The sequence below is a fragment of the Equus caballus genome, chromosome 5, assembly GCF_041296265.1.
Source record: "Equus caballus isolate H_3958 breed thoroughbred chromosome 5, TB-T2T, whole genome shotgun sequence".
Classification (NCBI taxonomy): Eukaryota; Metazoa; Chordata; class Mammalia; order Perissodactyla; family Equidae; genus Equus; species Equus caballus.
In genome coordinates, this window is record NC_091688.1 from 74,959,001 (window position 1) to 74,975,565 (window position 16,565).

Genomic DNA, 16,565 nt, shown 5'->3' on the forward strand with positions numbered 1-16,565 from the left:
AGTAAGGCAGGTGTTGGGGAGCCTTCAATGTCCAATTGAGTATGGGGCATGGGGAGCCATCTTGGGTTCGTGTGCAGGGGTATTAAATGCAGAACTGAGAAAGGGTTGGAAAATTAGGACATTAAGTGGCATGAAGTGATGTGGAATGGACTAAGCGGTGGCAGAAGAGAACAGAAAGGAAGGATGAATAGGCTCAGTGGCTGATGGGATAGGGAGGATGAGGGGGAAAGTCAAGCAAGACTTTTATGATCTAACCCCTTGACGCTGAGAGGATGGTGATGCCCCAGAAATGTGAATGTGAGAGGCTGGAATGATTTGCGAGGAGGCATGGTGTGTCCATTTTTGTCTGTTGCATCTGAGCTGATGGACAGGCATCTAAGGGCGTTTGTTGTCTTGCTCAACAAATATTTTTCAAGTGCCAATATGGTTGGGGCTCTCAGGGGGATACAGAGTGATGATACAGTCCCTGACTGGCCCAGAATGTGCCAAAGAAGAGGATGTTCTTTGGAGTCAGATAGACATGATCATAGGGGATGATATTCCTTAGATCTAGAGATTGAAGATCAGAATTCAAGTTTCAGATGAGATGTCATAGCTAGATTCTTACCATGAGTCGGATCTAGTTTCCCAAGATAAACAATAGAGAGAAGTAGTAGAGAGCAGTGACCAGAAAACAGGCATGGATTTCCATAGCTATGTCTTGGTGGGGTCATGAGATAATACCCTTTGCATAACTAGCTTCTTTTCCTCCTTCATGTCTTAGTGTAAACACTCCCTGAGAAAGGCTTTTGTGGGGGACTGGAATTGGCCACCCCAAGATATGTCTCTTTGGCATGAGGATTATTTTGGGCTGGTTACTTTTAAAAACTACAGACAGGAAAGAAACTGAAAAGCAGAGTTTACTCACCCTTTGTTAAGAAACATTTACATTGTAAAGGAAATCTCCATCTGCAAAGGTGTCTCCTGCTCTGTACAGGAAGAAGGGGGATGACCTTATCTCTAGAAACTCTTATCAATGCAGAAGGCAGGGACTTAAATCTGCATAATAACCTGACCCTAGTTTACTGCACTTGTCTGGTAATCTCCCGTAACTGACTCCTTGCCACCCCCAACATCCTCCTTTGTCATTAGCTGAAGATGATATTTAAGGTGGTGGCTTCAGCCATTTTGGTGAGTTGCTCAGGTTGCCTGAGCCTCTCTCATGTACACATGTTATAAAGCTTTATTTAATTTTCTCCTGTTATTCTGTCTCATGTGAATATAATTCATTCTCCAGCCAGAAGAACCCAGAGTGGGTAGAGGAAATGTCTTCCTCCCCTACACTTTCCACTTTCACCACATTATTCTCTTTCTCCAAGACTTATTTATTTTCTTCTTATAATAGCATGGAACACAGTACTCATGTCTTTACTCTGGAAGAAAACGTTATCATCCACCACCATAATTTATGGCAAGGATCACGGTTTTCTTATTTACCATTAAATCTTTAGAACAGTGTGGCTCAATAGAACCTCTGCAGTAGTGGAAATGTTTTATTTCTGTGTTGTCCAGTATGGTAGTCACTAGCCACAATGACTAACATTGCAAATGTGGATATGTGACTAAGTGAATTTTGAATTTCATTTATCAATTAATTTAAAATTAAATTTAAATAGCCACATGTAACTAATTGCTACAAAATTGGTCCTCACAACTTAAAATCCACCCTGGAGCCTGGCACATAATAAATATCAATAAATAGTGTTTGAGTAAATTCAGTCATGCATTGCTTAGCAACAGGGATACATTCTGAGAAATGCATTGTTAGGCGATTTCATCGCTATGTGAACATCATGGAATGTACTTACACAAACTTAGATGGTGTAGCCCACTACACACTTAGGCTATATGGTAGAGCTTATTGCTCCTAAGTGACAAATCTGTACAGCATGTTACTGTAGTGAATACTGTAGGCAATTGTAACACAACGGTAAGTATTTGTGTATCTAAACATATCTAAACATAGAAAAGGTACAGTATAAATACAATATAAAAGCTAAAAAATGGTACACCTGCATAAGGCACTTACCATGAATGGAGCTTTCAGGACTGGAAGCAGCTCTGGGTGAGCCAGTGAGTGAATGGAGGGTGAATGTGAAGACCTAGGACATTACTGTACACTACTGTAGACTCTATAAACACTGTACACTACTGTAGACTCTGTAAACACTGTACACTACTGTAGACTCTATAAACACTGTACACTTAGGTTACGTGAAATTCATAAAAAATATTTTTCTTTCTTCAGTAATAAATTAACCTTAGCTTATGGTAACTTTTACTTTATAAACTTTTTATAATTTTTTAACTTTTTGATTTTTTTGTAATAATACTTTGCTTAAAACATAAACACATTATACGGCCATATAAAAATATTTTTTCCTTATATCCTGATTCTATAAGCTTTTTGCTATTTTTAAAATTTTTTATGTTTTTTTACTTTTTAAACTTTTTTGTTAAAAACTAAGACACAAACAGACACATTAGCCTAGGCCTACACAGGGTCAGGATCATCAATATCACTTTTCCGCCTCTACATTTTGTCCCCCGGAAGGTCTCAAGGGGCAATAACACACCTGGAGTTCTCATCTCCTATGCTAATAGTGTCTTCTTCTGGAATACTTCAGGAGGTATCACTCTCTTCAGAAATATGTCCACGGTGGTTTGCTTGTTTTATTTCTTTTTTTCATCATAGATTTGCTTGTAATCAGATAATGCATCATGAACCTTCCTGTCTATTAATGGCAACCTTTCAGTGTTGGAGTCCACGTTTTCAAATTTTTTAAGAAGCTTGTCGAGGTCTGCAAAAGCTTCTGCTAAATCCTTCCTGTGAATTTTCTTGGGGGTTCTTCTTTTTCTTGTCCTGCAGTTCCTTTTCTTGCTGTGACATTACGATGGCTGTGACATCACTAGGCAATAGGAAGTTTTCATCTCCACTATAACCTAACAGGACTACCGTCGCACATGCAGTCCGTCATTGACCAAAATGTGTTATGCAGCACATGACAGTAAATGAGTGAAATATAGAGTAATCTAGTCAACTATCTCTGGAAGTTCTTTCTTTCATGTCTTACCTATCATATTCTAGAAACCAGAGCTCAGATATCTCCTATTTGTCTAAAAGTAGAAAATTGCAACATTTCATAATATCACCTTAGCCCTTTTATTATAAAGTCCTTATTATATAAAAAAAAAAGTCTATTAAGGAGGAATCAGATTATGACTCTATCTTTGGTCTTACCATCAAAAAACAGTCCTGGATGGTCTCCTTTTATTTCATATGTTTAAAAATTTTGGCATTTGGATTGACATCTGTGTATCTCAATTCTTGGGTCTTTTCTCTACACCTAGCACAAACAATTGAGCATTCAGAATTACCCAGTTGATATGTAGGGAAATCAACATCTAAAACAAAGGGAGTCTACCTTATTCTCAGGTGGGTCTGTTTAATAGTTACGGAAATGAAGAACGCTCCCCTGACACTCTACCCCCGTCACACACATACGCACTCACTCATACCTCTTATGGAGGGAGATAGAATAATTTCTGGTTGAAACAAGCTCAAGAAATATCAAGATTTAAAGAAGTCAGTAAAGAGAGAGAGAGAGAAAACCAAGAAAATGTATTTTTAAGGTGTCCAGTAGTTTAGAGACTATTTCATTGTTTTATAATGAATCTAAATGCCATATCATCACAGTTAGAACAATGATTTATACTGAAACAATAAACAGAGAATTTTGGTTTTATAACTTACTATAGGTTTTCTACAGTCAATTTACACCCTTAACATTCACAGAAAAAAATGTTTTTGATCACTGAAAATAATCACTAAATAGCAAAGGCAAAGAAAGAAAATATAAAAATATTATTTCTGAGTCCATTGTTCTAATTTTTCTGCCATAATTCTATTACCCCAAGTCCATAAGCTCTTACCGCAAATATAAATAAAAATAGCAAATATAAAAAAAATCAGAATCAAGTTTCCCCTACTATTGCTGTTTTCTTTTCTGGAATTATTCCATGTAGGCCTATGATATGGCTAAAATATTGAGATGATAAAGTTTTATTGTTTAGTAAAATTTAGACCAAGGGTCCAATGAGAGTCTGGCAGTAGACTAAAAAAAACTCACTTGAGATTTTCCTTCCTCATCTCAGATTATAGTCTGTAAACTTCTCTGCCTGAGAGGATCGCTGAATGCTTTTTGTATAAATTTAGATTACTAGCCTTCGGCCAGAAAAGGCACTAGCAGGAAGGAAAAGAGAAGGAAAGGCGATGCGAGAGGAATCATTTGGGTAAACTTAAATGAAGGCTGTACAAATTTGGACCCAGAAAAGCGTCAAGCTGTCACGTAGACATGTCTGGCCTGCTCTTTGAGAATCAGTCCTGTTCGTCACATAGAGCCAGGGCTTCCCAGCCAGTTGCTGTGGACCACAGCTCACAGGGTCTATGCGTGCTGAGAGCCCCCGAGTCCTCGGGGCAACCCAGCAGGCCCTGGAGTAGCCCAAAGTGGAGCGGCAGGAGGCGAAGGCAAGTGAAAAGAGAGTGCTTTTTCCTATGGGCCTTGCTATGAAAGTCTGAGATGTAATTGACTGGATAAAAAAAAAAAAATGTCTTTGAAATGTGCCCATATCCATCAGATACCCCTAAAGCTCTTGAACATCAAGACCGTCCTTGAATATCTTTCAACAAATTAATGTTTTGCACGTCATCTAACATTACCAGTATTTCAGTGCTTATGAAAAGGATGCGGGAAAGGCCTTCTTCCCTCAGCGAAAAAATGGTGATTGAAAATCTTTTCAGACAGAGAAGAGCAGGAAGAGAATATGACTCAGATATGAAAAGCGGTTTAGTTAACATTTCCCTTAGCCACACGTGTGTATTTAGGATCACCTCTCTAATCTTATATAAATGATCTTTTAAGATTTAATTTCCTTTTTCTTGTTTAAATATGTATCAAACTCTACAATGGACTTACCATAAAAATAAATCAAGCTACATAATGTCAAAAAATAACACTTCATGCATATGAAGTTCCAGTGCCATAGAAATGGTAATATCGACCCTCTATGTAAGCCTGCTTTACCAACCCGGTGAGATTTAAAATCATGGCCTTCTTTTACCTGAAGCATTCAGAATTATTCTGAATAAATACCGAACCAATGGGCAGGCATTATCATCTGCCCAGACTATAGGGGAACCATCAAAATTCTCTGAGCCTTACTTTCTACATCTGTGAAATGGGGGAAATATATATTTGGGTGGCCTGTTGAGCGGGTGAAGTGCAACAACGTTAATAAATATCCTGACACAAGGGCCGGTGGCATGTTAGAAGTACCCCAAAATTGTATCATTTACAAAATCATTTGAAAAATGCTCTTCACTTATTAAAATTTAATTTCAAAAATTCCGTCACATTTTAAAATTTAGCAAAACACATCAATGTGAAAATTCCGTTTTTCTTTTGAGTTCAGTGAATAAGAATTTGTCACCATAAATTTGTCTATGCACTTTCTGTGATCACTAAAACATCCATATACATCAGAACAAAACATATTTCACTGAGAAATAAACTGCCTTCGAACATACTTGGGCTTCAGCCTTTCCAGGCACTGGGATTTGGGGTTTGTTTTGTTTGTTTGGATTTGTACAGAGTTCTGTCTATAATAGCAGATGTGAGTTTATTGCAAAAGAAGTTGAAATACACCACACTACAAAGAAACTTAGTGGGAAGTGTAAGTGTTGGCAACACTATGTGATCTATATCTCAGAAAGCAAATTAACACCACACACTTTCACGACATATAGACAGAGATCAATGAAAAGATGTTCTTGCAAATGGAATATTGAAAGGCAAGCAATTGTACACTTCTGCCTTCAGCATCTTTCCAATGAAAAGCAGGTATCAGTACAGCAGAGGATGCTTTTTCTTCTTTTTTTCCCTTTAATGTAGGGCTAGTTCAACTTTCAGGTATCACATGAACCTTTCTTGAAAAAATCACCATTAGGAATTACACCTCTCAATGCAGTGATAAAAAGAGGGGTTTGTCTCCAGTCGGTCCACTCCAAAAATGGAAGAGAACATTTACCCTCAATCTAAAACACCTCTCTGCCTCCTCTCTTTGTGTACGTGTGTGTTTGCACACATGTGTGAATGTGCTCACACACACCTCAGGCTCTCCATGGGAGGAAAACTATTTCAACACCTGAGTGCATATATATATGTGTGTGTATATATATATATAGTGTGTATATATATATATACACTAGTGGTTTCTGGGTGGTGGCTGCTGTTCCATCTGCAGAAAAATGAGATGTGCTGCTGAGCCAGAGGGCATTGGCAGGAGTTGGGGGTGGGGGGAGGCAAGAGAGATGAGAGGAGAATGGAGGCTTATGCTTCATGTACTCTTTTAAAAAAAAAAAAAAAATCCCCATCATGCTACGAACGGGGCTAATTTATGCCTCAAATCAGCTCATTATATGTATTTGTATCCTTTTCCTGTCATTTGAAGAAACATTATGCAATTTAGAAAATTCATAGGGATGTTATTTTTTCATCAGAACGCAATGCTACACCCCACGCCTGCTTTATTGTCGAAAACATGGTCTCATCACAGCAGTTTCTGGATATGACGCAGGTGCAGCAGCTGAAAGAAAGACAATCTGGAACCAAGAAGAGTCTTAGGAAACGAATAGGTGTGGTGACAGGGACAGCCTTTCTGACAGCGAAAGATATGTCTCTGATCTGGTTTATTGGTCTATTCTATTAGTAAAAATCTGTGTTCCTGTGAAATGGAATTTTTTTTTAACCACCATCCAATTAACTTAAAAAGAAAAAAAAAGAAAAAGTCTATTGGATAAATTGGGAAGTCACACTTTTCTAAAAGTCCAAATTGCCTTTTGATTGGTTTTCTGGTAATTGCTATTGGGTAATCGGAAGCTTTCAGCACATTTTTTCTCTTGTCAAACACAAGACAGAACTCCAGAATGAAAGCAGCCATTACCAGCAGTTTCAGGTTTGTGTAAGCCAGTTATATTAAGGGTTTGTAACTGCTCCGATCACGACCATCAGGATCAATTCTGTGGGTCCCCCCCATAGCATTTTTTCCCAGTCATCAGAATGAATGTTCATTTGTGGTGTCTGTAACTGATAGGTCTTCAGAAGAAAAAAATGTATGTATCAAGTAAACTAAATCTTTATTATGCTCAGCATGAAAACTGTCCCTTTTCTTATCAAATTTCTCCTTGAACACATCTGTCTTTGGGGCATTGTCCTATTTTCTCTCACTCTATAATCAAACAACATCAAAAGTATCTTTAATTATGGAAGATAATTAGAGAAACTATTTTTTTCTGGTTCTAGACACCGTTCAAATTTTCCAACTTATAAGGCCTCTTATTTGAAAGTCCTTTGACGACACTATTCTTTGAATCCAGAGCTGGTGGCTTTGATATATCCTCCAGCTATGGAAAGGTGATCCATCTTTCCCTGTTATTGGTTCGTGCATTTTTGATTCCATTGGTATCAACCTAGATGAGGTCTGCAAGCATAGTGATAGTTGTTTTGTTTTGTTTTGTTTTCCAAAAAAATAATAAGCATGAGCAGAGAAATTAGTTAATTGCTTAAATCCCCCAGCAGGATATTAGACATGAAGCAATGATGTTTCCAACTTCTAAGTTCCGCACTTTACAATGATGAGTTTGAAGCGATAATGGAAGATGAAAAAGGATGTGTGATTACGGGGATAAAGTGCTGATCGGCCCCACAGAACCTGTGCATCCATCCCTAACATTTACTCTCACATGCTTTCAGCTTTTAAATCCACCCTCCAAAATTAGTAGGGGGTTAAAGCAGAACCCATTGGGAGGTTACATTTATTTAATATTCAGTCCTTTCTTGGATGAAATATTGCAGTCTATCCTCATAGGTATTTGTCAAACCATTAGAGTAATGGTTTATAGCTATTAAATGAAATTGCAGTTCTGTTTGTAAGTTCCATTTACACAGGATAAGCAAAGTGCCTTCATTTAGATTTAAAATACCTGAAATCTTAGCTTCAGCACATGAAGATTATGTAGACTGTTAACTAATTCATCACCACAGTGTGAACACATCTCCGATGAACCTACTCCAGGTGTCCATGGCATGCAAAACTACGGCCGGCCCCCAGAGTCACACCACCATATACTATGCTGTTCATTTCTTCAGGACTGGCACTGGTTGATTTTTTTGTAACAGCTTATGCTCTTTTGTTTTTTAGAATCAAATCAAAAGGTGTTTTTAATCATTGTTTCCAGCACAGGAATATTTGATATAGTTCCCTTTGATAGTAAATGGAGAATCATGCCTAGAGTTAAGACAAAGCTTCCCTCAGAAGCCTTCTATGTGCTTTTTCCCTCATGCTTTCCACTTTATAAGTAATTTGCACAGACACTGTTGAGTACAAAGGAACTGAGATAAATGAAGTCTTTAGAACCTCACCTTCTCACTAGGTGATGAGTTTGATTGCTTTCAATAGAAGAGACACTCTTATATTCAAATGATTAATTACCAAAACTCACAGTTTTGCTTGTAAGGGATCCTCCAGACCCTGCTCCTTCCTCCAGAGAGTAAGTGAACACTATGCTAATGGGCCTCCTAGTTTAGTGTCAGTTCCCAGAGGATTCTCATCGGAATGCCCCACTCTCACTCACTATTTGAGGCACGTGTATAGGCATGTATATTCTACTCTCCTTAAAGGTTCTATGTTTTAATGAGCATCCAGTGCCCTGGCCAGGTGCCCCTGCCGAGATACACGTTTATGTGACTCAGACAGACGTGCCCCCTCCAGCTGTATCTGCCCCATAGGGGCACAGCTTAGCATTTGGAGCAGGAATTGGATCGCAGGCCTCTCTTCCCACCTTGACCACTTCTTTTATGCAAGGCTCAGTCTGCACAATCATCTGAGGCAGCTCTGACCTACCCCAAATAACAACAAAAATGATTGTGGTGGCCATGAAAATACACTGCTCAGATCTCATCCATTAGGAAGCATAGTTGATTGACATCTCTAGGTACAGCCCCTTTGGATCCACTGTCACATTTATGTCAAGGCCACATTTCCCCTGGATGCTCCTGGCAATGACTAAGCATGGCAGGTACTAGTCCTGACCCATTCCTGTAGGATGTAGCGCTCCTCTAAAAGACAACTTTTGCTTGAAGACTTCTCATTAGCCTGGTCAAAACTCCCTTCGAACTGTGCTGCAGTCTGAGGCTCTCCCCGCCCAAGCCTTCCTTCCCTTCTCCTTTCTCAGGTGTCAGATGAGCCTTCCCTGCCTTCACGGGCTTCCTTCCCTTTGTCCCTCACAGGCACATCCCGTAATTAATCTGTTGCTCTCCGAATGCTATCCTGATGTCTGCTTCTCAAAAGACCCAACACAATAACTAAAGCTTTAGAGTCTTTCCATGTACCAACATCAGGCTAAATGTTTTACCTTCAGGTTCTCATATAACGCTGCCAACAACACAATGAAGGTGATGCCCTTTATACTCTCTTCACTTTGTAGATGATGTAGTGGAGGGTTAGAGAGGGTGAACGGCTTTCCCACATCACACAAGTTGTGTAAGGCAGAGCTAGGATTTGACGACAGATTTTTTTCAATCCATTGTTCTGAATTACTCTATCTTACCAGTTTGCTATATTTTTAGCTTTTATGGGACTGATAGAAACCATTGTTCTGAATTACTCTATCTTACCAGTTTGCTATATTTTTAGCTTTTATGGGACTGATAGAAACCAGAAAGACATTTTAAAGTTGGACGTAATTTTTTTCTCACAAAAAAGGGAAAAGCCGAATACTCCTTTTGTCCTGAGAAAATCACCTAAATGGTCCATTTCGTAACCCAAACATAATAATAATAATAATAACATAGTTATTATTCCAGGAGAAAGCTCCGTAGTAAAACTAACTAGAATTCAGATGCTTATAGACTGAGAAACTAAGTGTTTGATTTGGTAATGATTACTATTTGAGAAGTTACTGATCTGGAGCAGAGAACTAGCCATGTAAGGAAGAAAGTCTAGCAGGGGTCCCTGTCACTCTAACATTCACAGCTGCTGGGAGGGACAAGAAAGTTGCCCAATTTCCATGTTTCAGACATCTCATTGAGGCTGACTTCTACTCAATCACAAAAAAAGAAAAATGACAGAAAAAATTGGATCGACTTCTGAATCAAGATCCTCATGAGTTGTGGAAAAGTCTGGGACAGTTGTGGCCTTAGAGAGGAACAAACGACTAGACTTCTGACTTCTCAGATTGTGGTGGCTCTGTAACAAACTTTCTGTTCTGGAGATAGCCTGGGACACATGAAGTGAAGCCCAAGCTGTGCAGAGAACACTTCAGTTACGATAATAGCAACCAGCATCTATCGAAAGCTTATTATGCATCAAGCCCTGAATTCAGTGCTTTGCTCACATTTCATATGCAGTACAGTATTTCATCCTCTCAACAGTCCTATAAGGTTAGTGTTTTGATTGTCATCTCAGTATCAAAATTGATGAAACTGAAGCTTGGAAATTTTAAACAATTTACTCAAGGTCATACAATTAGTAGGAAGCAAATAACAGGACTCAAAACCAGGTCTTTCTGATGCCAGGGCTCCACTTTAATCACTAGGAGATGCTCGAGCTAGAATTCAGACTATCAGAGACTCATCTCTTCTCAAGCAACGCGTTTCAGAAATTCTGCACTCAAGGAACCCAAGTGGCGTTTTAATAACGTCATCTACAATGAGACAGGAATCACATGCAATAGAGTTTTCCCAAATGATTCATACTGTACCAAGCAATATTCCTCAGTTTTACAAAGTACAAAACCCATTTAGAAATACCGAAGTTGTAATACAGCTTAGTAAAATGAGGTTCTGTTGAGCATCTATGGTGCTCAAGCTTTAGTGCGAACCCCTATTGGGCTTGTTAAAATACAGGTTGCTGGATCTCAGACCCAGAGGTTCTTATTCAGTAGGTCTGAGAATTTGCAGTTATGACAAGTTCCCAGGTAATGCTGAAGCTACTGGTCCAGGCAACTCACTGAAACCCACTGATCTAGAGGTCTCCCTTTTTTTCCTCACACCCAGGGCTTAATGTTAGAAAAATGACAAAATAGCTCAGATTCCTGAACTAAGGAGACCAACGCGGCACCAGTTAATAGAACAAAAATTCAGAGCTATGACAACAGGACATGATAGGACTTGGATTCTCAGGACCCCAGATTATCATTCCCTAGACTCTAAGAAAACTCTTTGCTAGAGAGAGCAGGGGACCAGTGCACAGCGTGTAGCACCAGCCCTGAGGCAGGGTGGGGTTTGCATCCGTAATAACATTGCTTTCAATAAATAAGACACTGAGATAAAAAGAAAGGGGCACTCATGAAACAATCTGAGGTATTTTTATTCTTATTGCCTTGAGGAAATTTCAGCCAGGTCCCAAAGATTCTCTAGACTCTTGGCTATTAAGATGTCCTCTGAACATGTTCATCTCCAGGATATCACCTACCAATAATTAAATTACCAAGTACCATGTAATATTCCAAGCTCTGCACTGCATTTAGATTTCAAGCTTCTCCCCATTTCCCCAGCTCAGGTCTGATTCAGGTTGGAAGCCTACAGTGGAGGGAGGGGCACAAGTGATTTCCCTATTTCCCTGCCTAGAAATTCCATTCCTCTTCCCCCGCTGGGTGGGTGGCCAGTGGCATCCCCAGGGTTGAAGGGTCATGGAAGAAGGAGAGGAGATGTGGTACAGGAAATCCTACTGTACTGACACCCTTGTGATCTGTGTTCGTTTCCTCGGACCCTGGCAAATGTCTGAAGCCCTCGCTCCTACACACTCGAGTGGAACATATGCCGTGGGCAGAGTCTCTCCTTCAGCTTGCTGCTCACGGCTCCCCCTCAGCTTCTGCACCTGAGCAGAACGCAGCAGCCTGTGTTGGCCGGGGTTCATTCAGTCCCTGTAGGAAGCCCTCTTGGGCTTCATTGTTCAATGACTCTAGGCAGACAGTTCTGCTGTAGATTCCTCGTCCAGTCCCTGGGAAACGGACACTCCTGACCTGCTGTCGGGGGAAGGTAGTCCCTCCTCAAATGCAGCCCCCTGCTCTGCTGCCCCAGGTCACTTTAGCTAGTCTCCAATCTGTAGATTTTTTTTTTTTTCTGGTTTGAATAAAATACACCAGGCTCCCAGATTTCAGAAACCACTTATAAAGCTCTCTACGTAATGTCTTTGAATCCTTTCTTTTCTTTCTTTTTTTGCTCTGGACTTGGACAGAAAAAGGATATTTAAACAGTGTTACACAGCCACACAAATCGAAACTGTCTCATAGGCTACCACGAAAGCCCTCCCTTTGCTAAACTGACAAAATTACTCATGAGTCACGGTCAGTGCAGCCATCCTTGAAGTAGCTCACTAAGATGGCAGGTGTGGGACGACATTGCATTTGAGCAGATAGAATTTCTAAGACAAAGGGACACAGTGATATTCCCGAGTTAATTCCTGAGGGACTAGTGCTATCTTGAAATATCAAGTCCGTGTAGAAAACAACAGTCTCCTCTTCTTCTAGTAGTTAAAGCACTTTTACTTTGCTTCAGTGGCTTTGGAGCAACCTTAATAAATAACACAGTTTCCTTGGGTTTTAAAGAATCAGGGTCGCGAACGAGAGGACAGATAGAATAGTTTTCTTCTTCATGATAGCTGACCAAACACACAGGTTTACCCTTCGCCCCTTGCAAAATTCCAATGAAATCACAAAACAAATGAAAATAAATCCCTAACAGCACTGGAAAGCTATGGAATATGTGGCGTAGAGGGAGCGAAGGTGCCAGAAAAACAAATAGTGAGGAATTTGCAGAAGAGATAAGAAATAAAACAAGTGGGAACAAACTGACAACAAAAGCCACATAGACAAAAGAGGGGACGATGGAGAGTCTGCCAGAAACTGTGGATATTTCAAAGGTTCCAGGTAGAATCTGCAGAAGAGTAATTGTACCCTGTGGACACAAGGAAAGGATGGGACAGTACTGCCCACGTCCCCACCTGCTCTCAGAGCAGCAGATCCCATTCAGTTTTTTAAAGTGAGACTTCTGACACCAAACACTGTGAGAGAAGTTTCTGTGACTGGCAACCGGTGTTCCCGTTATGGCAATCACGAAGAAGGAATAGAGAGCCCCTGACCCAGAAGACAAACTCCCATCCCACCCCACAGGAGATCCCACCCAGCAGCATGTCAGCTCTTTTTCTAAAGAAATTGTGGGTTAAAGAGGAAATCAAAACTAAAAATACAGACAATTTAGAAAGCAATGACAATAACAGAACTACATAGCAACGTCTAGGGTATGCTCCTGTGCCTTATCCTAAAATGAGTACACGGAATTTCTCCCAAGTCGATGGTGGAGCCCAGTTTGTGTTTCTTTGACATGCAAATGACTTAGGTCCCAACTGTAGCCCTTAAGCTGAGGAACCTCTATAGATCATGGGCTTCAAGTGCCACTCACCACTGTGGAGTCCTTTTCATCCCTGGCACTCAAGATTTCCTTTCTTATTCTTGTGCTCAGAAAGGTATTTTTAGGACAAAAGGATGATCTGGCTGCAACATCTGTCACCCCATTGAACGCCAGGGCAGATTCGGCTGATGGCTGATCTTCCGGCTAGGTGGGGATCCTCTTCCTCCCTCACCACTCCATGTGTGTCCCTCCCGATGTTGCATGCTAAGTCAAACAGGACAACTGTCGCCAACACAGGACAACTGTTCTTTGGTCAATGGTATACGAGAAGCTGTTTAGCCCTCTAGAACCTCCAAACAAGCTCTCAAGAGAGGTGCTTTATAAAGTGTTTGCATTTATTGAGCTCGGACTGGGAACTTCCTATACATCTACTCATCCTGCCCTCTTAAAGAGATCTCTGAAATTATTTCTATTCAAAAATGTGCCTAAATGTACTTTGATTACTTACTTCTCCACGTCTCATTTTTCTGGGCAAGCTCTCCAACTATACTAAATTATTTGCTGTTTCCCAAACAAAACTTTGTTGTTGTTATTTCTCCATTTTTTAGATATGGGAAATATATGTTCATCTTCCACAAAACTGTTCAAGTATCACCTTTCTTGTAAAGCCTTTCTGGAATCGCTGAGGAGTAAGTAACTCCCTCCTCTGTGCTCCCACACCCTTGTTCATCACAACTGTATGACATCACTTCTTCTTTTGTTTGTAATTACTTATGTGTCTCCATTCTCTTCAGGCTATGAGCTCCTTTTTTGGGATTGATGGAATATAAATCATTTTTTTAGTACCAATCAGCACCCAGCATGGTACAAAAAGTAAGTAGGCACAAACCTGTGTAGAATGAATGAATGAATGATTCCCCAGATAGAGGGGTAAGTAACATGTAAAGGAAAGGCATGTCCTGTCTACTTGACGAGAGTAGAAATTACTAGCAAGTGATGAAAATTGGTTGGAAAAAACTCAGATGCCTAGGGTCAACTCCACAGTGTATCGAGAAGTCATTTCAATATTTTAGTCAAAGTAGAAGCTTGGTAATAGGATTTCTTGTAGAAACATTTAAAATTAATTGAAAGGAAGAAAAGGCTAAAGGTTAAAGGGGTCAGTGAGGAGCAAATGGCAAAATTCAGAGTCCCTACGAAAGGTGTACAGGAAATCCCTTAGGATGGTTAATAAACTCTAATAATCCTCCCGACCTTCTCCCACAAGCTCCACAGGATACAATTATCTTTCTGCTGGTTTTATCTGGAATCTTTAAATTATCCATAGTTTGCCTGCGGGCTGTCAGGTTTTGAAGTGTAGCAATGGCTTATGGAATAGTAGAAGAACAGTTAGTCAGTGTGAGCCTCCTCGCTTCCAAGGCACACTGGCCTTCTCCATGATTTGCCCCAAAATGCTCTTGACTTGTTATCCTTGACTTATTATTTATTGGGCACTCACAATAAATAGGGGTGTTTCCTTTATCAATACAAATAATATTGCATTACCTTTCTATAAAGATAATTGCCTACCTCCTGCTCAAAATGGAGCAATTAACTCATTGTTCTCTATCTAATTTCTAGATGTTGACATTTCAAAAACACCTCTGGCTATCATAGTTATTAGAAAACTTGTAGGTGCTCCATAAATGTCTGTTGAATGAATGATTCATTAATATATTTTAATGGTGTTGGACGGTCTCAAATTTTAGTTTAAAACATTCTGAATTACATAGCCTGTTTATCCCTTAATGTAAGTCATATGCACTAAATATCCAGCCTCTCAGAAACAGTTGCTTCTAGCTATAAACAATGAGTCCAATCAATGATTATAAATTCTACTTGTCAAATACTTAAAAATTGTTTATCTTACTCCAAATTAAAGTGAATTAGCAAGATCAGAAGTATCGTATACAGAGTCTTTGAGTGACTAAAAATAAACTTAAAACCATACAGATTAAATTATTCCATGTGCAAAATAATTCAACAATCTTTATCATATTCAAAGTTATAAATAAGATGTCTTAATCTACAAAACACTTGTACAATAAAATCTTGCATTTCCAGACTCTTTGAGATTCAGAATTTCTGATTCATTGGCTATTCTAATTAATTAAAAATAACTAACCACACCATAACCGATCACCAACTCTCAAAGAAAGAGAATAAAATGCATTTATGCTTGGCTTAAAATAATTTTATCTGTGGATTCAGATGTTACTTTAGGGCATAATGGTACCTCAAGTCTGTCAATATGAACTTTAGCTATCAAAGAATTGTATTGAAGAAAAACCTTGTTCTCCTAGTATTTCAGAATGAATGGTGTTTTATTAACAACTCATCAGCCCAGATACATCTGATCAGTCAATCTAAAGTTCGTGAGGCAGAAGCATGCACATTTAGGAATGTAAAAGAAAATGAAGTGATTGGAGATTTTTTAAAAACATGGAAGTTTCAAATGATGGTGCATGTTCAGCAGGCACAAAGTGATTTCAGAAGATGTAACATAACTCTAACAACCTACACAGTAAAGTGATTTAACACATGCCTTCAGCAGGCTTCACAGGGTCACTATATTGCTAAAAGTCAACTCTTCTTGAGCCTGGTGCTTCTAATCTTATTTTCTCGGTATTTTCTGCCTGGTTCTAGCTTTCCATTTCCTTATTGGCTTTTATCTTCTTGACGCTTCTCCTACCAGGTGGTAAACAAGTCCCTGCTGAGTGGTAAACAAACCTGGAGCCTAGGGAAGACCTCTGGGAGTTGCAGCTGCCACAGTTATTATAAAAAAAAGTCCAAATTCTTAAAGAGATGAAGAACCTTTAAAGGAAGTGAGAGCAAAGCCCTGAAGTTTTTCTACAGTTTTACCATTTATACGAAAGACGGCTGAAAAGAAGTCAGTAAGAGAGAAAGATAGCTACAGGCAATGGAACATGGAGAAGGCTATTCATAGCAACAATCTTCAGAAATCTGTTTTTTGAAAGAGATAACAAAGCCCTAAGTCAAATATTATTTCACTGGTGGCCA

At 39.4% G+C, this 16,565-nt stretch overlaps 1 long non-coding RNA gene across 1 annotated transcript; it reads left to right on the forward strand.

The window, feature by feature from the left end:
- Positions 1 to 1,842: 1,842 nt before the first annotated feature.
- Positions 1,843 to 6,830, forward strand: LOC138924380 (uncharacterized). Its single transcript, XR_011439427.1, has 2 exons — positions 1,843 to 1,969; positions 6,599 to 6,830. It is a non-coding gene; the product is annotated as an uncharacterized lncRNA (long non-coding RNA).
- The last annotated feature ends 9,735 nt before the right edge of the window (positions 6,831 to 16,565 follow it).